This window comes from Plecotus auritus, assembly GCF_963455305.1.
Source record: "Plecotus auritus genome assembly, chromosome: 12".
In the NCBI taxonomy this organism is placed as follows: Eukaryota; Metazoa; Chordata; class Mammalia; order Chiroptera; family Vespertilionidae; genus Plecotus; species Plecotus auritus.
The window spans coordinates 15,874,818-15,902,490 of record NC_137778.1 but is presented as its reverse complement, the minus strand read 5'-3'; the positions used below and the strand labels follow the sequence as shown (position 1 = coordinate 15,902,490).

At 44.5% G+C, this 27,673-nt stretch overlaps 1 long non-coding RNA gene across 1 annotated transcript in view; it reads left to right on the top strand.

Moving 5' to 3' along the window:
• Positions 1–27,673, top strand: part of LOC308236990 — a 203,042-nt gene that overhangs the window by 3,197 nt on the left and 172,172 nt on the right. Inside the window, exon 2 of the long non-coding RNA XR_013959395.1 lies at positions 3,620–3,728. This is a non-coding gene — a long non-coding RNA (uncharacterized lncRNA). The remainder of the gene's footprint in view (positions 1–3,619; positions 3,729–27,673) is intronic.

Genomic DNA, 27,673 nt, shown 5'->3' with positions numbered 1-27,673 from the left:
GCAAGGCTGCGTTTACTCATTTATCTGAAGGGTGATCTGTGTGTTCTCAGTCAAACTTGCAGTAATCACTTGTGCATCTGGTTCTGGGTTAAACACATTTCGCCTTGATATTTCCTCCGTGTTATTTCCCCCCTTCTTAACGCCGTAGATGGGGGATCCCAGAGAAGACTGCATTTAAGTAATCTAAAACCTTGCAAACAACTGTCATCAGATCCTAAACAAACCAATTCTGGCAATTTCAACCAGATCCAGTTGAGAAACGGGCCGTGGGCGTGGATTTCAGGCGAAGGATGCTGGAGATCCTGCCCGGACTCACACACACCACCGTCGGCCATACACCAGCAGAAGAGGGGAAGAGAAAGAAAGAAAAACCAACTCCAGGCAGGCCTGCTCCAAGCTGTCTAGAGGCAGACTGACTGACCTCCCTATTCTCACCCCCGCCGCCCGCCCGCTCCCAGTGTGACCCCAAGCCCAACCTGAATTTGTTCTGAGCGTCTGAATAGGGGAAAGCGAAATGCCACAAGATCAGTAGCACTAGCAGCTGCGCGTTTCTCTCCTGGGAACCCCACTGCTTAGAAGCCTCCCGAATGATGTTTGTTTAACCAACAGCTCTCAAAGTAAACAGGCGAATCACTCCAAAGAAGTTGAAATATAACCCTTACCAGCATTTTGGGTCCGGGTGCTGGCAGAAAAAAGTAATTTTTTAAAAACAACACAGCCCCCACCCCAATAATAGTCCAGCACCAAGAGCTTAAAAGAACCCGTAATTGTCATAAAAAATATCAATTCATGGAAAGGTCATTGCTGTGAAGTTACCTCGAAGCAGATCACTCCTCCCCCACAAACACAGCCCTCCCGCGGGGAGAGGGGGGCGGTTGTCAGAGTCTGAAGGGGCAAACTACGACTTGATTTTATGGAAGTGGGCAAAAGCAATCAAAGGAAGGTGCGTTCCCTGCCCACGAGAGGAGGCTGGGAGCTCTGGGCCGCCAGCCCTGGCTTTGCCTCAGGCACCGAACTTTCCAATATCAAGATATTAACAGATGGTGGTGAGCACATGGAGGGCTGTTACTTACATAATCCAGCCACTCGGCCGGCCGCGCAGAGCCCAGCGAGGCGCCCGCCAGGCCGCGCGCGCGCCTTGCGAGGGGTGCTGTTGCCCCCCGAAATAACTTGCCTTTCTCCAGCCCCACCGGGCTCTCTGAGGGCTCGGATTTAGGAGGGTCCTGATCTCAGCGGGGGCTGGGGCGGGGCGGGGGGGACACGCACACGTTGATCTGATTGTGCTTTACTCGCGGTCGTGAAGAAGCTGGAGACCTAAGGGCCTGGGGAAGCTGAGGGGACGCTTTCGGGGAGAACGGGACCTTCTCCCTCCGTCACTGGGGGTGCCAGGTAGTAGAGTCTACCCAATTTACACCCCTCCCTCCTTGGCTCAAATTAGCATATGTATCATTGTCACATAAATACAAAGGCAGGCTCTGGCCGCAGCCTGGAGTGGGGTGGGTGAGGGCGTGAGTGCACCGGGACGCCTCTGCACGCGGGGGCGCAGTGGGCAAAGTTACGCACAGCCTGGGGCACCGCTACCTTTCCGAGCTTTGGCAGGTTTTTAAGCACCGGCTCGTTCTCGCGCGCGGGGAGTCCCTTTCGGCTGGGAGGCCGCCTAGTGCCATCACGCCCTCAGCCACCTCCCTAGAGGCCAGTCCCTCCCGGTGGGCCAGTGTACCTCCTCCGCACGCGTGCTGGGGGACGTGTGTGTCGGCCGAGCCTCCTCCCTGATAACGACTCGGAGCCGCCGAAACCCGTGAGGAACACGCCTGCGTGCGCTGGGAAAGTTTCGGGGTAGGAGGGAAGGCTGGGAGTCTCCCCTGCCGGCCCTCGGTGGAGCGGGGCTGTCTCGCCCGGGCCTCCTCCAGCTCTCCTCCTCCCTCCCAGCCCTTCATCCACGCCGCGGCCACGCGCTAGGTGTCGCGGCCTCTGGACACAGAGGGGCCGAGCGCGCGGTGCTGCAGCGGCGGCGCCTGGTTCGGGGCGGAGCGCACGCCCCTCCAGCCCTAGCGGCCCCGGGGGTCCCCGTCCCCGGCTCCCGCCCAGTGTCCCCTGCCTCCTCCGGGGCCACCGCAGACGCTAGCCCTGCCGGGCTGGCTGGGGCTCGGCACACGCCTGCCCGGCGCAGGGGGCAGTCACCTGCTCCGGGCGCGGCGCGGAGCTGGGGGACACGATGCGGACCGCCAGCGCTGCCACCGCGGCCGCTGGCCTCCCCTCCCCCGCCGCCAGCCTGTTGCTGCGGGACGCTGGCGCCCACAGCCGGCTGATGCGTTCAACCTGAGAGTGGGGGCTCTCGGGGGACCTAAAGAGGGGCGGGGGCCCTTTAAGGGATGGACATCTCCCTCCGTTTCCCCCCCCTCCCACTCCTTTTCTTTTGTCAATTAGTCTAAGAATATCTGGCCGTTATCCCTAGCTTCCCTTTCTTGGATCTTTCAAGTCAAGGGTGTGAATTCACAGGAGAGGCTCTGGGGATAGGACTTGAGTTAGCCCTACTGTCCGTATTCCCAGGCTTTTATTCAGGACGACCAGCCGGTTAGAAATAAATAGGCGTAGGCTGAGCACAGAGGGGATAGAGAAGGAAGCTCCCAGTTTGGATTTATTGGGATGGGGTGGGGGTGACACTGAAAAGTTGCATTTTGTTTAAATTAGAGCAAGACAAAGTTGAAAGCCAGATTTCTATAATTTTTCTGGTAATATTTCTTTTATGAAGTATTTAAGTGTCTGTTTGTCATCATTTTGAGATCAAAAGGAAAATCCATATGCTGCATAGTTTTTCGAAATTGCTATTTAAATATGTTATCCAACGTGGAGAAGGCTGCTGGGAGGCAGACTGGTGACAGGGATGGCGGGATGGTTTGATGTGAAGCAGGGTTCCCAAGACCTGGCTAATCCTCAAGAATCACCAAGGGAACTTTTAAAAAATAAGGATTTCTGGGCCCACCCCAGCTGGGCAACTGCCTAAAGACCGAGAATCTAGGGGTCATACTGTTTTTCCAATTACTGCTCAGCCAGTTACTGACTCTGTGACCTTGGGTGTAGTATTTAATCTATCCAAGCCTCAGTTCTTTTTATCTGTTAAGTGGGGGATAATATCCAACTCATGGAGTTTTTTTTATCCAGCTGTTGACTTTTACATCAGTCAAATTATTCATGTGAGCTTCACGATTGGTGCTCAGTAAATGGAACCTATTTTGTCTACAAATGTGTGCTCTACACACGTGAGCTGACAGGTACTTCTATACAGACACTCCCTCCCCCCCAATATTTTGGTGAAGCTAACATGATTCTCATTCCATGTGACAAGCATGATGAAGCTAACATGATTGTCATTCCATGTATGCACATTTTAGTTCATGCTTAGCTGCTGCTTTGGGCACTTTATATGCTCACCTCCCCGCCTTTTAGGTCACAAAAAATAAATTAGAATTGGTGCGTGTTTGGAAGCTAGGCCCTGTGCTCTTGGACCTAGAACTGTCTATCAGGCCCCAGGGTAGACAGGAGGCATTTACCAATCTAAATTTTTCTTTCTTTCCTATTTTTTTTTTTTTTTGGTCCTTTCACCGTACCTGCATTATAGATGGAAGCCTTTCTTACAGAAGCTGCCCATCAAACCCATGAACCCACAGGACAAAACATTCTGTTCAAGGAGGGAACAGCAAGAAGGAAAAGAAGGTCAACATTCCTAGGTAAAACAAACAAAAAAATTGTATCAGTTATCATTATGTTTTTACATGTCAGAATGAACAACTCCCCAAATCTACATGTAGTAAAATGCAAGCCTTCATGAAAGTCTGTTCAAACCAATGGCCACAGGCACACCCCAAGGTAATTAAGAGCCCAAAGACAGCTGCGAGGAGGAACAAGCTAGGTGGGAAGGTGCCATCGCTGGCTGTGACTGTGCAGTAGTGTGAGGGGAAAAAGCCAGAGGAATGGCTTGGGCTGAACCAGCAAGGACCAGATCAAGAAGGCTGACAGTTTTAGAACTGGAGAAGGCCGTGAGTAGCTGATTACACATCCCAAGGAAGGTGTTTTGCTGGTATCCTCAGAAGGCTTGAGATAAGTAATCAGGGTGTATTGCTGGGAAGGGGTAAGGAAGAGATTGCCAGCTTGGGGTGTCCAAGGGCCCTAGTGAATGAACCCAGGGGCTGGGAACAGGCCAAAGCCCAACCTTCAAGCCAGATGCCTGTCCTCTGAGGGCTGGTGGGTATCTTTAGGCAGGTGTGGAAGATTCCTGCTCTCTGGCTACTCTCTGGAGGGTGGGCTTGGAATTGGCAGGGGAGGGAAGGGGATGTCTGTGACTTTAGGGGACAAAACAAAAACCCTCTAACTACAGCAAAACAGTCACTAGGAGTCAAGCTGTAGGGGGACAGGTAAGGACTTCTGCTTTCTTATCCCAATCACCCTCCTGGTTAAAGGACTGCTTTTGCCTATACTTGTGGGGAGGGGATGGAAAGGGATAGGGCAGAAGCTGAGAGGGGAAGTTGTATGGGGGACAGTATGGAAGAGCAGGCTGGTAGGGGGAGGTAGTGGGTGTGGGGTGGGGAGAACAGGTGGGAAGGGAGTGTGTGGGTGGGGGGAGTTGCTGAGTAGGGGTGAAGCCAGAGTATAGATGAAGGGGTGGGGTGGGGGAAGTGGGTGTCAGGAGAAGGTGAATGGGTTGGTGGGGGTAGCCTATAGCTGGGGGTGGCAAGGAAGCAGATATAGGGGAAGAGTGAGGAGGTGGGAGTTCTATTGGGAGGAGCCTGTACCTGCGGTGCGTAGGGGGGTGCCTGGGAAGGGAGAACTGGGGGGAGGTGTCCAGGACCCAAAGGAGCTCCAGTGCCCCAGGGCGGGCTAGGTGCGGGGGAGGCAGGAGGAAAGGCCCACAGGAGGGAGGCTACATGCGGTGCTTGCTTAGACTCAGGGAGAAGGGCTAGGTCTTGCCTCCCTCTTGCCCTTACTTTGGCTGGGAGACTTTGACACACTCGCTAATCCCAGGTTGGCAGGAAGGCCTGGGACCCCACCTCCAAGCAGCAGCCACAGCAGGTGCCTCAAAGGCTGGACATCCGGGACTCTTCTGGGAGGCGGGCCTGGGGGCGGAGACCCGCGCCTTACCCAGCAGCGCCTCCACTGGCCCTGAACAGGCATAGGCTTCCTCCGCGTCCCCTCCAGACCACCCTAGACCAGTGTTGTTCCCTCACTCCGGGAGGTCCCCTGGGCACCCTTTTCCTCCCAGATGAGGTGAGTTCCCCCCTTCATCTCCATCAAGCCAATCCTCAAGTGGTGGTGCGGGGGAGGGGAGTCCAAGACCCAGAGTGGTCTCAAGGAAGATGGAATAACTCAATTCAACAGATAATTACGGTTTGCAGGACACTGCTAAGCATGGCAGTTGGTGACCCTGTTGCGAGAGCAGATTTTGGTTCGTAGCCAACCCCGGTGGACAGTTATTTTCTGTGTTTGATTAATCAGGTTTCTGAAGCCTCAATTAGGGGCCCTCTCTAGAAGAATCTGGACGAGGGGCAGAAATGTCAACACCTCCTCTCCGCTCAGTACTCCATAGTGGTCTTTCAGTGAGAAAGGGGATGGCGGCCAACAGACAGTGATAAGTGTGGGGGCTAAAAACAACAATGCTTTCCCACCCACCTTCCATGTTCTCCTAGCTGGGCTGATAATCACATGAACAAGAAAATTAAATTTTTAATACATGTGCATGGGGAACTCCCATAAGCATGGAAAATGTAAAGACCGAGGCAGCATGGGGTATATGTGATATTTTTGACAAAGGAGAAAATTTTTTCCTAAGTGGGAATGGGTGATTTACAGGTAGTTCACGTGGCAGGCAAATATTTGGTAGGCAACTCAGAGACAATGGAATACTGGAGGTATCTAGCTAACGGGCCCTGCCTGAAGCTCTCTTAGTTGCCAACTTAATTCAAATTAGGCTAAGGGGACACCCTTACATTTCCTTCCCGAAGTGGGTTTTTCTGTCTGAATGTCTTGAGCAGGAAACAGGGGAGTGTCATATGTTCTTTCTGAGTCTTCTGTTTCTTCATAACCAGTTTAAAATTAATATCCCAAAACGCAGCTTCAAGGGGCAAAACTTTGGTCCCCTTGATAGACAGTGATAGAGAATTCTAGCATTTGTTGAGCATTTTCTATGTCAGAACTGTGCCCGATGTTTTGTACCTGGCATTTACGTTTTCCTAATCCCATCATGCTGTAGATTAGAAGACACACCATCAATTTAAAGATGGCCTTTGGGAGAGAAGGAAAACACAGTGACCCTCCACGCACAATGCGTTGTAAGACATGCCGATTTCCGGAACATAATAAAACGCGAGTAAAAAGCGAACCTTCAAAGTTTGCAGTAGTCGTCTGACTATCTAAACCAGTGGTCGGCAAACTGCGGCTGGCAAGTTTGCCGTAGTTTGCCGCTCTGTTGACTAATGAGTTTGCCGACCACTGGACTAGACTAAATGTTACCGTGTAGTTGGAAGCTGTGAGGATTAGGCAATTGTGGCATATTGTGTGCAAAAAGGTAAAGGGTAGTATATGACAGTGGTCGGCAAACTCATTAGTCAACAGAGCGGCAAACCGCGGCTCGCGAGCCGCCATGTGGCTTGCAAGCCGCAGTTTGCCGACCACTGGTCTAAACGGACTGCCAGAAACAGGAGCCACTGGAGTGTTTTGAACATATAACCATCGTACTTATTGCCTGCCAAGCACCACGCATCACTATAAGTTATCATTTTCAGAAATAAGGTACAAGTGTAGTACTCACAACCGCCCTGCTAGGGATGATCCCCACTGCATGGATGAGTAAGTGGGCATTGGGGAAGGTTTCACCACTCGCTCAAGGCCACAAGAACAGTAAGGACAGTTGGAATGGGAACCCGGGTTTGCCTGGGGTCAGAGGCAGAAGAGTTTCTGCTGGGGCACGTAACTTCTGCAGGCATTGGGCTTTGTCAGCTTTTTCCCAGCCCTGCTTCTGTCCTGACCTTTTCACTATCAACGCCCCCCCACCCCCCCCACCCCCCGCCCCTCCAAGCAATGAGATTTCCCAGAGGAGAATGCAATTCATTGGGGGGGAGAAGGGAGGCGGGGGGGGGGGGGGACACGGGCAGAAGGTACAAAATAGTCAAATTACCATTTTTTTCAGATTCAAATAAAGTCTTTAAAGGGTAAAAACCATGCACGCACGTCAGGTTTTGCTGTGCACTGCAGGAAGTCCATGAATTCAGGGACCCCTGTACTGCTGAAAATAGAATTGTAAAAAATAAAAGGGGTGGGGGGAGAAAGTGAAGGAAACTAATCCTATTAAACGTGGTAGCATGTTTTTGTGGCACGCAGGGAGAGATTATGCACAGGAAAGGGGATAAGTGCTGCTTCAGTTTCACTAAACTAATGTGACAACTTGTCATTGGAAATCTTTGCAGCTTGTTAGTAGATGACTAGCTGATTCAGAAGTGTTTTCTATCATTCCCTTTGTGTCTCCCATGAGGTGTTTTTCTTCTTTTTATTTCTTTCTTTTCCTGTTTCTTTCTCACCCACGCTGCTCTGTTTTGCTCTTTAATCTTTCATGTCTCCTTCAAGTCAAAACATTTAGCTGGCTCTAATCAAGATTTGGTTTTGAAGATGCCCTTCGACCTCGCATTGCCCAGAGAAGCCAGGGAGGGACAGCTTTCCATCCCAAATCAGAGTCCCGGGGTCTGCCTGGTGGCTTGGAAAACCGAACTCCTGGAGGAAAATTCTCATTTCAGATTTCATTTTTCTGCAGTCCCTCTCCTTTCCCCTTCCCTCTTTTCTTTCTTTTTTTTTATCCTCCTATTCTCTTTTTGCCTTTCATTTCTGTGCCTCTGTCTTTTCTCACTTGCCTCTTTCTCCTGTTTTCCTAATTTCCGACTTCTCTCTTGCTCTCTTCCCACTTTCTCTTTCATCCCTTTCCTCGAATTTCTTTGCCCTCTTTAATTCACTCCAGTAACTCTCATGCTTTCTTTCCTTCATGGAGAAAAGTTATGTTATCTCTCAAGGTGGTAGTTTTCCCGTGGAATTCGCTCCTGGTGAAGGGGGCAGTGTTGCAGGGAGGGGGCCCAGGGTCGGCCATCACAGACATGCAGGGAACAATAAGCTGATCTAAATTAAGAGGAAGCAAGCGTTATAGGCTTGGTCTCTGTCTTTCCAAAGCAGGTGTCCAGCTTGTTTGGAAATGACTGTCTCTCTCTTTAGCTTTGGCATCACTCTCTCCCACCGCCGTCCTCCCTCCCCCGCTCCAACTTTCCCCACTGGCTTACCACCAGAGGCGAGATGTTGAGTCAATGGAAAAACAACATTCGCCAACATTAAAGGGATACTGTTTAGAAAAGGAAGGCCCTGCTGAGGTGCAGAGGAAGCCTGTACATTAACACGGGCCACCTCTTATCTGGGGCAGCTGGGCCTGAGCCGCCTGTGTGGATTCCCCGGCTTTGCCAAGAGGCCTTCACACAGAGAGGCCTGCCTTACGAGGTGGGGGGCTGCCTCTTCCCCTTGGGCTTCACCAGCACTTTCAGAGACACAGAGTCATTGCTTTCCCCCCAGCGGTTTCATGGGGGAAATCTGGACCAATAAGCCAAGTTCTGTAAAGGACAGCACTCAGCCAGGCCTGCTCTGGACACTCCTCATCCATGAACCTGGCCCCTCTCGTTGCCAGTCCTTTTGAGGACTCCCATTCTGAGCTGAACTCGGATTATGGGGAAGGACACGCTAAAGTGACCCAAAGGAGAAGAAGAAAAAAAAAAGCACGTGGGTAGGTTCACCCTGGCTCTAAATTGCTTACCGTTAAGTCTTGAGCCAGCTCCTGATGGAAAGATAAGGTAAATCCCTAATCAGTCAATAATTAACCGAAGCTCCATTAATGGCCCAGTCAACCAAATCCTGCTGACACCTTCAAGAACCCTGCTTTAGGGGGCGGGTTAGGTGGAACCTTTTGATAGAAACAGATAACTCTTTAGCCTGCTATAGATCCTACTCATGGATCACCATAAAAGGGGTAAAGTTATTCCTGTGCCTGCCACTGAAATATTTTCTTAGGCTACTTAGTTACTTTGGATTACTTCTGGAAATCTCTCTCTCTCTCTCTCTCTCTCTCTCTCTCTCTCTCTCTCTCTCTCTCTCTCCTGTTTAGAACAGTTTGAAGATCCCTCAGGTTCTAGGTCAGTTTGAATAAAATCCCAGATGTATTCTGATTGTTACTATTTTATTCTTCCTAGAGGAGCGTATTTTCTCTCCCCTGCCCTTCTCAGCTTAGTTTGTAGTTTATTGCCAGTGTCTGTAGATATTCCTGTTCCTCCCTTCTCAGTGTGAGCCCCTCTTCAATGGGTGATAAAACCAGAAATGCTGTTTAGGTGATAAGCAACCACACAGCCCTACCAAAGCATGAGCATGATTTTTGAATTTTAAGTAAGTAAAAAAAGTAAGATTAATAAATACTTGATTTTGCTCTGTCTGGTGGATCAAATTCTTTTACATTCTACAATAGCACATTTTTAGGAAGGGGGACTTAGATAGGACTTCCTTTTTAATTTAAATTTTTTGGTTTTGTTTTGCTTTGCTTTGTTGTTGCTCTGTACAAGATTTAGTGTTACTATATAGTTATACTACTAGATGAGAACAATCAGTACATAGTAAGTGTGGTTTGAGTTTTTTTTCTAAGGTCAAATTGTCGATCATGACCATATGCCCATCAGTGAACTTTGTTCCTCCTTTTATCTGTTCAAGCCACTTGAAAAATGTGTCCTTTTAGATACGAGAGGAATGGGGTATGAGAGTGTGGCTTGATACGAATCCATCTCCATCACAGGACGAAAACAACAAAAATCACATGTTTTGCTACTCGGGTATCAGTGGTGTGATTCCTCCCCAGTGAAGATGGTTCACCCAGTTACACTTCTGTTGGTTCCACAGCTTAGCCTCTATCATCACCAACAGGTTACTTTCCTCTTCTCATAGAGCTCAGCAGTCTGGGTGCTTAATTCATCTTTGGCTGTTTGCGGAGCAGGGCGGGGGGGGGGGGGGCGGGGGTTGTCAATGAGAGGAAATTCCCCCAATGATCTGTGACACCCTTTTCAAAAAACATTGAGTGACTTTTCTTTTGTTCCCAAATCATCCATCTGTCCTTTCTTATGCAACCTTTGAGTTTCAAAAAGGTAGAAGTCAAGTTTTCTTTCCGTCATACATTTGTCCTGAGAAGACAACCTATGAGATACACAATGTACTCTATTGTAGCCTTGCAAATAGGTCTGAAAGATTCACTAGCCTAAAGCAACATATTAAATATAAAACCAGTTAAATTCTGCGTGCTTTTCTCTTCGCCCATTACAAAGTCTTGCTTTTTTGAAGGCAGCCAGTAAATGGCTAGATTATTAAGCGTTGCTGTAATCATTTGGGGATACAAATAGAAATGGGAAAGGTAAGGGAGAAACAGTGAGAATTTTTTTTTAAAAAAGTAGTTGTTATTAAATTTGTAGGTCAATACATTTTGGATGCAGAACTCTAGTGTTTATGCTAATTTTTGATTTTTTTAAAACATCAAAAATAACTCACTTATATGAGCACTGTTAAGTAAAGCAAAGGACATACACCAAATTGTTTGTGGTCCCGTTGTTTAGATATTTAAAAAATATTTTTTAAAAATGTAATTGGCATCTAGAGGTTGAAAGGCATTTATAATCACAGTAATAATTTTTGAGTATCACACTCAGACTAGGAAACCTTGACAATGGCATGTTTAGTTACATTCACTAGGAAAAAAGTGTTTACCCCTGGAGAATTCTTAAGGAAAAGAAAAATCAATCTCCATCAATGAGCAATATTTTTCTCCCCAAAGGATATTGATTTGAACATTGACTTCACAATGGGTGAGTTATTTCCCTCAGGCCCCCTAGTGCGAATTGTTAGGTGACATGTCTTTTATGAGCCAATAAACATGCTGTTTCTAGAATGGTAATCTCATCAGGGAGATTCTGACTTCTGAATTGGGGCTGGTTTGGAATATTTCAGCTTTTGTGCTTCTGTGTTAAATATTTCTATGGGACATATTCCAAGTTTAAAAAGCATTATGGCTCATCTTTCTACCTTTTTAAATGAAGTGTAGTTTTTCAGTGCTTTTGAGGGAGTAATTCCCTTTTCTGCTTGCTCCTTAACTGCACGTCCTCTCAGCTTGTGCGCGGACGCAGGACTCACCTGCAGTCATATAAATGTCCTCACGGTTCCCTTTCTACCATGATGCAATGATACAGTATCAGCACCTCTAACTTTGAAGATGAACCAGATTTCCAGTTGGCCAGAGAAACCCCTGCGTAAAGGAACACTGTGGTAGGCGGAGATGAAGGAAAGGATAGGGAGAGTAGAATTCTTGTTACGTGAATGATCATTCTTCAATTTATCTGTCATCTGTTTGGATTGCATATAATGTGTTTTCTTACAGGGGGCAATTAGAGTTAATATTCAATTGACTTGGTCAGATTCATCATTAATTTACATCCCCATCATGTGCCAGACACTGTGCTCAGCACTGGAGATACCAAGGTCCATAAGACCGGTCAGAGGCACTCACAGTGCGGTGGGGAAGACGTTAGGTAGGACAGTTACGAACATCAGACGTTGACACGAAATACTTGAGCAGCCCTGAGCCTTCTCTTTGTGGCAGTTTAGAGATCAAGGGAAGAGGTGAGCACAGCAAGTAATTAATCAGACTCTGGGCTTAGGAGAGGAATGGAAGTGAGTCATGTTCCTGTTGCATAGTGAGAGAAATCCTAAGCCAGTCACTGTGCCTCTCTGAGACTTAGTTTCCTTGTCTGCAAGTTGGGGATTGTAGCCATACCTGCCTTATGCGATTGTTGTGAAGATGAAACGAGAGAATGCATAAGAAGGCCTTAACACTGTGCCTGGCACAGGATAGGCACTCAGTACGTGTTCGCTGGAAAGGGATAATGAGGGTGACATTTTAGTACACTCTCTAACATTAATCCAACAAATATTTATCGGGCGCCTACCACGTGTCGCATCCTAGTGCTGGGTCTTGGGCACTGGTCAGGAGACTCCATGAGGGTAGAGAGGGCTAGAGTGACAGGCAGCTCACGCAAGGCCATCACCTCTGTGGCTGGGGAGCCTGAGGTGTGTCTTATTGCTGGAGCTCAGAGCACCAGGGGAGGCCTGGTGGAGGAAGGGGCAGCAAAGGTTTGTCTTGACGGACCGGGAAGGGCCTTATATAGGGCGCTGATGGCCTCAAAACAGGAGAGAAACAGGTGTCCTGCTCTTTGATGCTTTCTGAGTTCCCTCTAACTTTTCCATGGGCTCAGGTTTTCTGTGGCTAGTCATATTCTCTTTGTTCTCTTTGGGGACCAAGACTCCCAGCTTTTGCTGTTACTGCCCTCATGTTCCCTCTTCTGATGTGATGCTGCTGTTATATTCTCAATAAATATGCGTAAGTCTTTATGCTTCCCTCGTCTCCACATGCTGAAATATGCCTTCCATTGCTTATGCCAGTTGACATCAGAATGCTCAGATTAGAATGCTGTCTTTGTGTTTATTAGAGAAATTCATGATTTGGGAATTGTGATCATGTCACGGCTTAAAACTCTTCGTATTGCCCTTAGGATAAAGTCCAAACTCCTGAATGTGCCCTCCAAGATTTTGCATAATCTGGCTCCTGTCCACAGCTCCTGCCTCATCTCTTGAAACTCTCCCCGCTCTTTCCACGTGTCCACGTCACTGGCCTTTTTTCCTGTGATTTCAACACCAAAAACACCTTTTTGCATGTGCGCCTCTCTTTGAAAGGTCTCCCAGGTCTTTCTCTGGACAAACCCTTCTCTTTATTGAGGGTCCAACTTAAATGCTTTTTGCTCAGGCTTTCCTCCCTCATTTCCTAGGTTAGAAAAACCTCACGATACATGTTCATAACGCCTCTATTCTGTAATTTTCCTCTATTCTGCTCATCAGAACCGAAACGAGTACGTTATATGAACATAAGTCTTATTCCTTGAACATATCTTCTTTGAGCCCTTACTCTGGCTTAGGTGTCAGGGATATCACAGTGAGGCAGTCCCTGCCCCTGGTGCCTGTATTTTAGTAAGTGAGGCTATGAACAAGAAACAAATATAGATATGATGCAATGTCAGGTCGTGATACATAATCTGGAAAGAAGTTAAGCTTCGCAAGGGGACAGAGAATGCTGAAGATACGGTGGGGATAATAAGAGGGAAAAGCGTGTGGTTGTCTTGTTGAGTAGAGACTTCCCAATACCCAGCACAGTGCAGGAATCAAGAAAGTAACCTGACAAATATTGGCTGAATGAGAATCATATTGGTTCAAGTAGACCCAAAGGAGCAAGGGGTGGTGAAGAGGGCTGATGGAGTTGTATAGTTATGCTTATTTCTCCCAAGTTCCCTGACTGCATCTGGGACTGTGTGGTCTGGGTGTTCACCCCACCCCCAGTATGAGTTCACATCAAACCTAATTTCCTGCTAACGTTGATGATGGTCACATCTTGAGTTGCATTGCATACTTTCTTCTTAATTGCCGAGGGGAAAATAGCAACTGGTTGGTGAATGAAATATTTCTGCTTTGAAGGATTGGTGTTCTAATCAGTTTCTATTTATACCAATGATCAGCTATTTCTCAGTGAGGAGGAGGATCATTTTTTTTTTTTCGGGGATCGATGTGCTTCTAAATGACTAATGAAGTCAATCTGGACCCGGCAGATTTTGCCACGACTTGGACAGACGTAGCACTCACGAGGCTGTGTTACTTCTCGGCTTGCTGGTTCCCTGGTTCCATTGCAATGATCTCATTATTGGCATTTTGTTTTCAAACTGTCACCTTCCCCATTTTTCAGTGGGAAGTCCGTGCCTTTTTGTAGCTTAAAGCTTAAGTTCAAGCCTTATCTTCTTAAAGGATATTTTGAAGAGTAAACATCCCTTTATTTTGCTTTGATTTTGGTGGAATAGGGACACAGGGGAATTCGTGATTTCATAATTTTCTTCTGTAGTTTGAATGAGAGAACTAGACTTTGGGAGTCAGTTTGAATTGAGATCTAGATATATTGGGTCCATTCTCTAGACGTGGTCTTACAAAAATTGAACAGCATGAAGGCAGTGAGCAGTAGGAGTGGCTCCCTTCCCTCACACACCTTTCTCATGTGTGCTGTCAGCAGGCCCTGCTTTTCCCATGACACAGCCTCATGCCCTGCCCCGGGCCTTTTCGCCTTCTGCACAGCTATAGGACTCCATTGCTGCTATACTACCCTTTGGACAAAAACACCAATCAACCCTGGCCCGTGTGGCTCAGTTGGTTGGAGTGTCATCCCATACACCGAAGGTTTCGGGTTCAGTTCCAGTGAGGGCACATACCTAGGTTTTGAGTTCGGTCATTGGTCGGGGTGTGTATGGAAGGCAGCCAACCAATGTTTCTCTCTCATCTCTCTCTCTCTCTCTCTCTCTCTCTCTCTCTCTCTCTCTCTCTCTCTCTCTCTCTCTCTCCCCCCCCCTCTAAAATCAATAAGCATGTTTTCAGGTGAGGATTTTTAAAAAAGGGAGAAAGGAAACACAAAGTCTATACTCCAAGTTCATTTTCAGCTCTAATCCGATCTATTTTGGTGGTCCCCGACCCCCCAACCCCAATGCATCACTCTCTTTATCTCCATAACCAGACCCCAAATTCTCCAACAGAAAATCGCACATTTTCTATCTGCCATTAACCAGCTTTCTCAACCACCCCATGCATAATAATGAGGTTTTCAAATAGTCACTACTATCAGGATTGGTTAAGAAAAAGATTGGAGAAAAATGGAATATAACCCTATTTTCACATTGTTTCCTTCCATCTTACCTATTTGTAATTATATGTTTATCTTTTTATTTGTGGACTGTAAGCCTCATAAAGGCTGGGAAACATCTGCTTTGTTGACCAATGTATGCCCAATGCTGGCCAGAGTAAACCTGTTTAATGAATCTTGGTGGAATATAGGCGTGAATGTAAAGGAGGAGTTTACTCGGGGATTTCCACTCACCCTACAGCAGTGAAACGAAAGCAAACTTTGGTGGGTTTTGTTTAACTGTAGGCAGATTGATATGGACTGAGCAATTCAATGGACTGCATTCATCATTTTGGTCTCCGGGGTAGAGTCATGAGACTAAGTCCCAGAATTCTTGGTCCCACCCCGTTTGTGGCATTAACACACACACACACACACACACACACACACACACACACACACACAGACCTTGGCATATTTCACCAACCAGGTTTTGTTTTTTCTTTGTCTCAAAGAGGCTCAGCTGAACACTAGATTCCTCACCCAGTGCAACAATCAAAAATTCAGAAAACCTCAGCTGCCTCAGATGATGTCACAAAACCCTTAAGAATGTTCACTGCTGGGCTGGGCACAGGTCCAGCAAACACAATTCTTTCTGCCAGTTATTCAGCGTCTTTGACAGGTTAGGTGGTCTTTTTTTTCTTTCTTTTTCTTTTTTTTTTCATCCTCTTAAAAGGCAGTTCAGTTTACCTCTAAGCAAGACATTAGCTCTGGCTGCCCCAAATAACATTTTAATTGAAGTCTCAGTCCAAACAAATGCCCGGCCTCTTTATTAACCCCAACAGTGTAATTTTTCAACCCGGGACTGATTCAGGGGGAAACTGTCTCACTTAAACTGCCATGCAACGGAACATGGCAGTTTTCCTCAATCAGTCTCTATTCTGACCTTAATTTGAACCTTAATCTCTTTTAACCATGTTCTCTTTATTAGCTGCCCATAGCTTGCCACAATACTAATTTTCCTGTTTTTGGACTATCGGTTTACAAAGGTATTTTACTCCCCTTCTGTCCCCAAATGTAACCAAGATTTCATGGACCTTTTTGAGAAAGGGGAGGTAATACTTACGCTTAACATTTTGTAGGTTTAGTAATTTAAATAGCTGCTCTACAAAATGTTCTGTACCATTTTAGACTCTGTATTTTTGAGGTACATTAAAGTTTATGGATTAAAAAAAACTCATACACTTAATTGTCAAAAAAAATCTAAAACATATATTTAAAATAATTATAAAAGATTTTTTATCCAGATAGGTCCAGACTAATAAAGTAGAAACTAAGGCTATTATCTTGATAATTCGGACAAAAACAATATGTTTTATTAGAAGCCTCTCATCTTTTTTTTTTTTTTTTGGGGGGGGGGGAACCTGAATTACCCAGATAATTGCTTCAATTCCTTTCTTCTTTTTTTTTATACTTAGATATAATCAATGAGTAATGACAGAGAAAATAATTTTTTCTTAATGATACCTTCCCACTTTTTGACATTGGTAAAATGATCCAAATTAAAAAGGAAAACAAAAGCACCCTTTTCAATAACAATGAAACAAACAAACACAACAACCCGTGTTTCTCTACTTGGAATCTACCTTCATACAGCCAAACATGTAGGTAGAAAAACAGTGCTTATGACCATGTGCTCAATTAGATAGATGTATTATAGGTTCTTGCACTTTTTGGCATTAGCATGAAAGCAAATTGGTTGTTATTCGTTATAACCTAATTGGACACTTTGTATCTAGTTACCCCTCTGTTCTCTGCTTAATACCATGGTTTGTTGATTGCAAAAATTACATTTCTGTGACTTTAAAGTCCTAGAACTAGGACTGTCATTGAAAGTTGGAGATTTGGCCTGGTGTTTGGAAGACAGGGCCCGTGTGCCTTCTGGGTGAGAGGAGGTAGGCAGCTGGGAACAATTGTCTGTCCCCTGCAGTGTTCAGAGGCATTCGCAGCGTGTTGGCACCATAAACTTTGCCTTCATTCCACTGGCTCGAACAATTAGTGGGATTGAATCAGAGTTCTCCTGGATCATAGTTTATTACACGTTATTAAATTCCATTATTCAAGAAGTTGCTGCTCTGATTATAAAACTTCCCGACATTTCCCACAAAGCCCCCATCTCCATTCCTTGAGTATTTCCTTTTCCGTGTACCTTGTGTTTCTCTCAGAGACAGGTTTCTTTTCTTCTTTTTCTTCCCCCTCGGTGCTTATTTAAAGAGCAAAGAGCTAATTTGAAAATACATCTTTGAAAGGATAACAAAAATGAGAAGTGAAAAAAATGGATGAAGATTCTTAATTAGTCCATTATTTGACACGCACGATTTAACATGGTATGCTTAGCATTGTGCATTCCCCAAAAGAACAAGGCTCTTTTTTTTTTTTTTATCCCAAACTTTAGCTCCCTCTCATTCATTATATCCCTTCTTGTCACTTTCCATTAGCTGATTGTGACATCCTTTGCTGGAAGGGCGAGCAAGCAGATTACTTCCAAACTGGTGTAAGTGACACTCAAAAGACTGGCCTAAAGGGGGTTCTGTGACAGCAACAAGCTCCTTAGCCCCTGGAGTTGGAGAATGTCATTTCAATAATATATTGGAGTGCATTGTCACATCATTTTTGTAGTAACTTGTTAACTTCCCAGAAGAGGCAGGAATGGGTTTCCTGCTGGAACTTAATGTATTATAGCACCTAGTGTTGTCACTATTTCTGATGATGGTGATGATGATGATGATAATTTATTGTGCCGATCCAATCCTTCTAACTAGCATATCTTGTATTTTACAGATGAGGAAACGGAGGACCAAAGCAGTTAAATAAATTGTCCTGTTGTCCCATAGCTAATAAGTAGCAGAGCTGAGATTTTAATTGAGGTCTTTCCATGAGAGCAGGCTGCACACACTGCTCTAACTTGTCGGACACTTTAGCATATCTCTCTAAAGCTAAAGAAATGATCAAAAGATTATTCATTTTAGTGCAACTGGGAAATATCCTCACTAGGCACTTCTAAATGGAGGTGGGAGATGACTGAATGGGTCAGCCAGGGCTCAAACACAGGTGGGTAGATTACACCGACTAAGAAAAGAAGTGGAGAATCTGATGTTCTGATCAGATCAACCGTGCATATGTGAATTGTCCCCAGACCATTATCCCTGTCCCCCATAATCCTTCCCCTATTCCCAAAGATCCAACCTTGGGAATCATCCTCGGCCTTGGAAGGGGGGTGACCTGGGAAGAGCTAAATGGTTGCAGATAACAGAAGTATCCCAATGAGTCACAGACAGGATTCTGACATGAACAGCACCAGCACCAATCCTGGCGGTCACCCAGACCCTCACCCCAGCTTCTGATCTCATAAGGTCTTCTGCTCCAGAAAACTGAATCTTCTTCATTAACCAAGTTCCAGCTTCTTTCCTTCATTGAGCAAGTTTTAGCTTCTTTCCTCCAGCAACCTTTGAAACATTTTGATTATAAAATAGAGAATAGGGAAATAGCACTACATTAAATGAAACGGCTCACCTATTATTCCACCACCAGAGGAAACTGGTAGTCTCATGGTATGTGCCTTTCTAGACTAGGTTATACCTATGGCAGTAAAACATGGTGGGACAGATGCTGAAATCAGACCACCTGTCTTTAAATCTAGACACTGCCACCAGCAGTGTCACCTAACCTCTCTGGGCCTCAGTGTTTCATTTGCAAAGAACCTCCCGTGTAAAAGTTGTGACAATGACGGGAGGCATGTGAGGTCACTGGCCCACGGGAATCACTTATTTCATTCTCATCACCCTTACGTGTGCGTTGGTCCAGGGTTCTTGTCTCACTTGCTGTTTCTGACCCTGTTCCAGCCTCCTGGATTCTAAGTCCATAGATAACTTCGTCCTCAACCATGATTCTGTCCCTTCTTAGTCTGTGTGTTTTCACCAGCCTCCCCCTTATTGCACGTCAGTGACTTTCTAGGTCTCACATTCTGCCATGTAACCCTAACGCTTACATCAGCATTGATAGGGTCTTATTTCTACGTCTGTTTGCTGGACACATTTCTGCCTTGGATGTCCTGCTTCCCTTGCCTGGCACCAAGGCAAAGCCTCCTTCTCGTCTGTCTGGAACTACTTCAGCGATTGCACATGGAGGCAGCATCCAGAGTTTGTGATCCTGCAGAGAGCAGTAGTAGCATCAACCCCCAATTTGGGGGCAAACTAGGTTCCAGATACACAGGATGGGCAAAAGGAGGCTTACGGCTGTGAGGACGTGAAACACAGAGTTTGTTCTTGTATTATCAGTTATTAATTGTTGTATTATTTCCCAAATGAACAACTGTAAGCCTGCTTTTGCTAACCACGGTATATATCCAATGCGAGGGCAAGTATATTTGTTTAAACCATTTTAAATGTAAAAAAGGATTTAAAAATTATTATTATTATTTTTAAAAGCCTGCTGTTGTCAAGTCTGTCTTCTCACAGATCTTTGCACCACTGAGAAGGGGGAAAATATGTATATTACATATATATGTGCGTGTGTGTGTGTGTGAGTGTGTGTGTATTTTTTAATTGGCAGAACGCATGTGATGGGAGAGTAGATGGCCAGCGACAGGAATGGGGGAGGGGATTACATTTAACGAAGCTGGGAGTTCACATGGACCTTTCAGACTTAAAAAAAAAATGTTGATTTTACATGCCAAAGTCTTGAAAGGAGCTTGACGGCTCACGGCTTTGGTGTATTTTTCCAGATGGCAGATGCCATTTTGTGTTTTGCATAAACGGACTAAATTTGCTTGCTCTTTGTACTTATTTCAGAGGCAACCATTCTTCGCTTTCAATAGGACAGAAGAGCTCCTTGGCACTGCAGCCCTCCTGGTCTGTGAGGGAGGAAGGAGGGACTGTTCTGGGGATACACAGGCATCAGCCAAAACTTCCTCCATTCAGATGAGGGAAGGGCTTGGGCTGGGGCTTTCCATGCTCCTTACCTAAGGATGGTTCGGAGTGAGCGAGTCACAGAAGGTCAGCTCTGCTGAAGAACTTTCTAAAGTTACCTTTCCAGTTTGCCCATTTTTATCCCCGTGGAGGACCCACAGGTTTGTTAGATTCTTATTTCAACTCCTCTACATTTTGCTAATTCCTAGATATGTGATCCTATAATTCAGCTCCTCTGTGCTTTTTTCTCCAAGAAAAAATAAAAGGGGGGGATGATAATAAATAACACTTATCTCTTAGGATTGCTGTGAAAATTCCATGGATTCTAAATCCATGTAAAGGATTTAGGACAGTGCTCGGCATGTAAGTGCTCAAAAGATGTTGGTAGTTATTATTGTTGTGATTAATTTCTGTGGGAATTTGCATGCTTTTCTTACTTTCTGCTGATGGACCCTGTCCTACTCCCTATGCTGACGCTTTGGGTAGTTTTTATGGAACTAGACTGGCAATTGAGTGGTTAAACTACAGGCTTCGCAGTCAAATAGAGTCGAGCTAGAGTTCTTAAAGTAACATTCAATATATATATATATATATATATATATATATATATATATATATATATATATATGGTCAAAAAGTAACTTAATTTCTCCCAGCCTCAGTTTCTTTATCTATACAACAGGGATGGTAATAACAATATTTGCCTCATAACATTTTTGAGAGGGTTAAATGAGACAGTGCGTGCACAATGCTTGCATGTATATAAAACATGCTATGTATTGTTATTATTTTTGCTTTTACACTAAAAAATGTCTTTAGAAGCTTGTCAAGGCTCCAGGGTTCTGGCTTCATGTCAACTCCTCCACCAGAAAAGAGGGCAAACACAGAAATAGAAATACGCTGTGAGGCTGTGACTTCATGGGGACTCTTTGACAACTAATGACACAAAATTGAGAGTATTGAGTCTTGCTCAACATGGATTTCAATTAAAGTTAGAAAACTCACAGTTCTAAGCAGGTCAATCTCAACCCGTGACACTGGGAGTTATCCCAAAGGACAAGAACTATTGGGATAAAAACTAAAGCCTATTTTTCTGTCCTAAAGCCTCCAAAATAAAGCGTAGGGTGAGGTAGGTTCTGGAAGAAATAGTTACTTGTGCTGCTTACCTCTCATGGAGGAATGTGGCATATGCACATTATAGAATGATCAAGTTTCACATTTTCAAACATGTATGTTGATTTCTTCCCTCAAAATGAACATAGATGGAAATGGCACCTGTGAGTGGAAGAAAACCCCCTAAACACGATGATTGTGCTATCGGACAGTTGGAAACTGTCTAAATCACGTTTTCCTGCCTCATTCATCACTGATGACTGGTCTGTATTAAGTGAATAAAGAAAAAACAACTGAACACTTGAAGCTTTTACCCCAAAGCCAACTGGGTACCTGAAAAAAATGGGAGAACATGGAACAAGTATATAAAGCATCCACAATCCTGCAGATATTTTGTTTGCCCTCTTAGATTTGTTTTAACCTCCCCTTGCACTGCCTATTACTTATAAAGTAAGAATCAGATGGGGTTTGGTTTGGAAGGAAAAGGGGCAGAAATGACTTCTTTTTTCAATTCTGACAAGATGACAACTCCATCTTTTTCTCTTGACCTCATGTTTAGAAATGGCTCAGGAAGTGGAATGCTATGACTAATGATCATTAACACCGACGTAAGAGAGGAAAGTTAAGATCAAACAAGAGACAAAAGAGAGAAAGTACATGTCAAAAAAGAAGAAAGCCCTAGCTGGTTTGGCTCAGTGGATAAAGCATCCGCCTATGGACTTAAGGGTGGGTTTGATTCCGGTCAAGGGCATGTACCTCCATTGCAGGCTCGATCCACACCTGGGTGGGCGCTTGTGTGGGAGGCAACCAATCGATGTGCCTCTCTCACATTGATGTTTCTCTCTATCTGTCTCTCCCTCTCCTTTCCACTCTCTCTCTGAAAAAAAAAATCAATAGGAAAATATTCTTGGGTGAGGATTAACAAACAAACCAAAAAAAAAAAATCGTAGTTAGAAAGAACAGGAGGAAGCTATATCACTAACGTGGGGGAAGGAGAACAAAAGCACCAATAAAACAAGAACCCCCAAAGCTTTATAGTACTGTGGCAGAGAGGCTAGCTGGCCAATGAAGATTTAACCTCCCCTTCCACAGTGTAGAGTTGTTCTTGAGAAGCAATTACTCAGCCACAGACTGCATTTCCCAGCCTCCCTTGCAGTGATGTGGGACCATGAGACTAGTTATCATTAGTGGAATCTAAGCTGAATTAATGTGTGTCACTTTTGTTCTCTGTTAAGATTGTGTATATTTTCCCTATTCTCCCCACTCCCCTTTCCCCTGCTTCACCCTCTCTCTCCATCTTCTGGCTGCATAACTGTGATGTCTGCCATATCGAGAAGATATGAAGCTATAACATGGAAGGAATCTGGATTCCTGAATGACTTTTGAAGGAGGGAGCCTAGGGCAGCTGCCCAACCAAGATTATACACATTAGACTTTTTGTGAGGGATAAGTAAACGTTGATGTGTTAAGCCACTGAGCTTTTTGGGGTTGCTGGTTACACCAGCAAGCATTACTTACCTTGACTAATACAGAACTTGATACCAGAAGGGTGCTCTAGAAGGGAGTGCTTTTTCTGTTCATCTTTGTTTAAGAACTAGTTAATTATTTCCTGATAATCTTTTTTCTTCTGTTGTGTTATGAAAAGCAGCCAATAACAACCCACCCATGCTATTTTTCACCTACAAGCCCAAGAGTCATGTGGTCTGACTTTCAAGTTACTAAAGGCAACGGATTTGCCCAGTGTTTTCCCACTGCCCGATATGGATCTCCAGCTGTCCAGCCTAATGTGTTTCCAGCAACTTGACTACAAAGGTGATGCCACATGTTTTAGGGTTTTGTTATAGGATACCACATCTGGCATGAAATATAACGGTCTACTTTGGTCAGAAAAATAGAAGCCTCTTGTGGCAGATGTAAGGCAATGTGTTCACCAAACCATTTCTCCTCCCTGGGCACAGGGGGAGACCATAGTCCCCTCTCCCTTGCAATTTAATTGGGGCCACAGCACCAATTCTTTAATGGAATGTAAGCAGACATACTGTGCCACCTTTGGTCCAGGGAATTAAGAGTACGTGTGTTTTTTTCTCTGCTTTCTCCTCCTCTTCCCATAGGGATCTTGGATGACATGTATTCAGATAGTGTAGCTACAAGATAGAAGCCACTTGGCCTTTGGACGACATGTATTCAGATAGTGTAGCTACAAGATAGAAGCCACTTGGCCTACATCCTGAACAAGAAATAATCTGCATTTTGTTATGCTGCTCAGAGTAAGAGCTTGTTTATTACCGAAATATATCTATCTCATTCTGACTTATTATGAAGGAATTCCATGTACAGAATTTGAGATTTACAGGGAGAGTCAGGGAGTAAAGATCAAGGAAGTTGTTAGTAACTTTCAGGAAATCCAACGTGAAGGACTCACTGGGAGGCCATGCTGCTGCAGATGATCTGGGCCGCCTGCAGCACTGAAGGGGGTGGTTCCCAGGAGGATGCTCAGAGGCAGACACCTGGCCCAAGTCTGCTGTCTGCCGATGCCCACACACCTGCTTGTAGCTACCGAGAGAGCGAAGTGGTTTCTTCCTTCCACCTTCCAATGACTGTGCCTCCCAACGGCAAGATCGTACCAAGTGGCACAGTGGGAGCTCAGGACAAAGATGGTGCTTACTGAGTCTCAACGAGAAAGGTCTGGCACAAGTGTTTCTTGTCCTTCCCATAGGAAATTCAAATGGCCATTCCTCCATAACCCATTTTCTCTTCAAAGCTCCTCGAGGACAGATCTTAGTCAATTCTTTATTCCCCGTACCAGACCATGCCAGACAATAAACAGTTCTGAAGTGATTTCAATGGGATGACAACAGAATCAATAGCAAATAATACACTTGTCCCCAAGTGTTTAAGTTGCATTTCAAGGACTGCTGTCCATAGAATCTGATAATTATCCCTAACGACTGCCCTAGATTCTGCCTCAGCTAAAGCCATCTTCCTTTCTAGCCTGCTCAAAAAGTGACCTGAAGCTGGAGCTCTGGGTCCTGTCTGCACAGCCGAAAGGAGGAGGATCCGACAGTAGTCTAGTTTATTGGATTCATGGAGACTTTCATTAAACAGCATTATCAAGTTGGCTCTGTAGCGTAGTCAAAGTGTTTCTATATTTTGTACACTTGGTTTTGAACGTTACCTTTGAGCTCTGGCAGAGGTGGGATCTCTCTGGTAATGTAGGATTTATGAGTTCACCTTGGGGCAGGTTGTGGAGTATTCTCAGTGAAGAGGAGGTGGAGTGGGTTTGGATACTAGGAAGACCTGTTGAACCTTAAGCAAAGGGAGGGCCAGACCCTGGTGTGATTTTATCTGAAAAGGCACAAAGGTAAAACTCTGTGGAAGATTAAAGACATCCTCTTGATATTTATTTTCCCCACCAAAAAAGGGTAAGATTACTATGCCTATGGTAAAAATAATGGTGGAATGACTCAGGCTTATTTAGAACCATCAAAGAAATTTAGAACCATCAAAGAAATGGATCATGTCAATAATTAATCTTTTTGTCATTATCAAGTGGTGACTGTATTCAGCTGAAGAGCGCTGCGTGCATAATAGCACAATTATGGGGGATATGGTGATGTAACAGTTGCTAGTGCCCAGCATTTAGCATCTCTTTTCCATTCCCACCCACCCTGATCTCTGGCTATATTTAGTTGTTTTACATAGTGTACCTGAACCAAAATCTACTTTACAAAATTAAAAGAATACAGAGAAGAGTTAGAGTCTTCACAGAAAAATCAGGCTCCACATGGGTTACCCATGTTCCTTGTTGGTTAATATATTTTCTCCTACTTTGCACCTAGACTCATGGCTGAAACACAATCACGTTTACTTTGTATAAAGGGAAGTAGGGCATTGAGCAATCATCTAATGAATACAGTCAAGATGGTTAGTGAATCTGGAAAATTCCACTCTCAAAAAAATTACTTTCTCTACTCTGTAGCAGATTTCCTCTTGGCCTTAATTATCCACAGAGTTGTCCAATTTCCTGATAATATTTACCCTTGTTGACATCACCTTAATAATTTATTTAATGGATTTCATTGGGTTTATTTGGGAACCCTTTATTCTAAGTGGCTTCTTTTATCAATTAATGTACCTATTCAATAAACATAGAACTCTTTTCCAGTTATCTGTTGCTGTATAATAAACTATCCAGAACCTAGTGACTTAGTGCAACAATTTATTATCACTCTTGGTTCTTGAAGTTGATGGGCTCTGCTGAGCAGTTCTTGCTTGGAGTCCTCATATGATTGCAGTCATATGGTAGCTGAGATTAGAGCCATCATGTATCTGTCATTGGGTTAGTCAGGAATCAAAATCTCTCTCTCTCTCTCTCTCTCTCTCTCTCTCTCTCTCTCTCATTAGCTGGGGTGTCTTCAGAACTTCTTGTTCTCTTTGTGATCAGCCTTTTAACACTGTGACCCAGCTTCTTCCAGCACAAGTGTTCTGAAACAATCAAGTAGGAGTTGCAAAGCCTCTTAAGACCTAACCTTAGATTTCATGCGGATTACTTCTATCTTCTGTTTGTCAAAGCAGTCCCTAGGCATCCCAGATTCCAGAAGTCAGAGAAATAGATTTCACATTACAATAGCGGAATCAGTTTCTTTCTGATGGCGGTCATCTAAATGACAAGCTACCACAGGCACCTACTATGTGACAAGCACTAAGATAGGTGCTGGGGAAAAGTGGTGAACAAAATAGGCACAGCCTCTACCCTTGGGGAGATTAAAATCCAGCTTAACTAACTTTAGTTTGACTCCACAGTTTTTACAATCAAATGCTAAACAGTAAGTCCCAATATCAAGTATATTTGGTTATGGAATTGACAAACAGCTATTCTGATAATTTGTGGTGTGGTCATTTTGTGGCTTTCTGGTCCATATCTTGATCAGCTTGATAAGCTGGTTCATCCATGCATTCCTTAAAACATGGTCTGAGCATAGCAGATATTCATCTGTGGTTTATCATGTTGAGTTCCTACTGTGCATGGAGGCTGCAACTAGCTCTTCAACTTATGTTAGGGAATACAAGAGAAGCTGCAAAGTCAGATTTTGCTCCTGCTGGGCTTCCTCTTTTGAGCAGTTCTGGTCCAGTGCAGGTAGAGCAACTTGTGACAATTACAAAGCAAGAAGGGAACCCAGACAACACAGCATAAACTGGCCAGGTAGAATCTTCCAGATCCCTCCCTGAGAATTCTCTTCTGGAGAGAAGTGTTTGATTATTTGCCTCAGTTTTCTTCTCCCTTGCGCCATTAAAAGAAGGTGAGCTAGGTTAAGTGAAAGGAGATTTCAGAACAGGAATGTTGACAGAAGAATTGTGCTGCTCAGCAAATCTCAGGTCTTATCATTTTTGGCATAGTTCATGTCCATTCAGTGATAACAGCTAGGAGGGCTTGGGGGAGAGGGCTCATGATGACACAAGAAATACCTTGACATGTCAGAAACAAAGGTCAAAGCCTGCAAAGGTCCAAGGGCAGGCAGTATTCCTGTGCACACTTGTCAAGTTCCCTGCCATGAAACTATTGTGCCTTCTTATGGCATGCCTATATACCTATGTTATCTCACAAAGAAAGAAAGGACATTATAGGGGATGTCTCAAGCAAAACTGAATTTTGGCTCAGTTGTCATATAACAAGGCTCCTCTATCAGTCCATTAACTTCAACTTCATAGCTCATACTGCGTCAATATGTGACTCTTGTGTCCATTGCTTATGATTTGCTAAATTAAACTTCTTTTCAGTTGTCATGCCATCTATCTACCTGAAATGTCTGTCCCTAATTTCTCTGGATATTCAGAATAGATTTTAATTATATCCTATTCTTCATTTGACCAGCACATACTTATTTGATGTGTTTTGTGTTATGTTCTTTTGTGCCTGCTGATAGATTTATCACTTTACAACTTTTCTTGGGCACCTGATTTGCCCAACTAGATGGTAAACTGAATGATGACAGGAGCTTCTCTATAGACACACACACACACACACACACACACACACACACACACATATATACAGTATATGTAATACCTGTATACATACATATACAGGAGACAGCTTTCAACAGCTGATGGCCATGCCTCATGCTCCATTTTCCTTTGTTTTTATAGCTTAAAATCAAGAAGACTACTTTACAGTTACCTGATGATCAATACATATGTCTAATGGATTACTTAGATTTTAAAACACCTCAACCTCATATTTGTAAAGATGAAAATAATCTAGGTTATTGCACATATGGGAAAATTCTTTTTAAAAATTCACAACAAACATTAAGTTCTTGAGCTATAACCAAGTACTTGTGGTCGATTATTTGGGGGCAAAACAGATTTTTTTTCTTGAATTAAAGAAGCCTTACTCCTCAACTTGAGGCTACATACTAAGCTTTTTGTGGGAGTTTATCAAGGTTTGTTTTTACTGGTTATGAGGGAGTCACAAACATAGTTTGGAGAACTTAAGTTTTTCCTCTATAATACCTATCCCCTGCTCTGAGCCCTAAATAAACATATAATTTAAGAAGAAACTTGGGATTGGCCTCAGGAAAAATCTCCAAGCCAACATGCCACCATCCCCACTCTTCCCTCTTCTAATCAATTTGCTGCCCCAAAACCTTTTTATGTACAGTTTGGTGCTGCCCCTGCCTCTTCACTAGATAAGGGGCACCCCCTCCCTTTTCTGATTTCAGGGCCACTAGGAAACATTTCCATCCTCCAAATATCATGAATTGTGTTGTCATTCCTGATATTA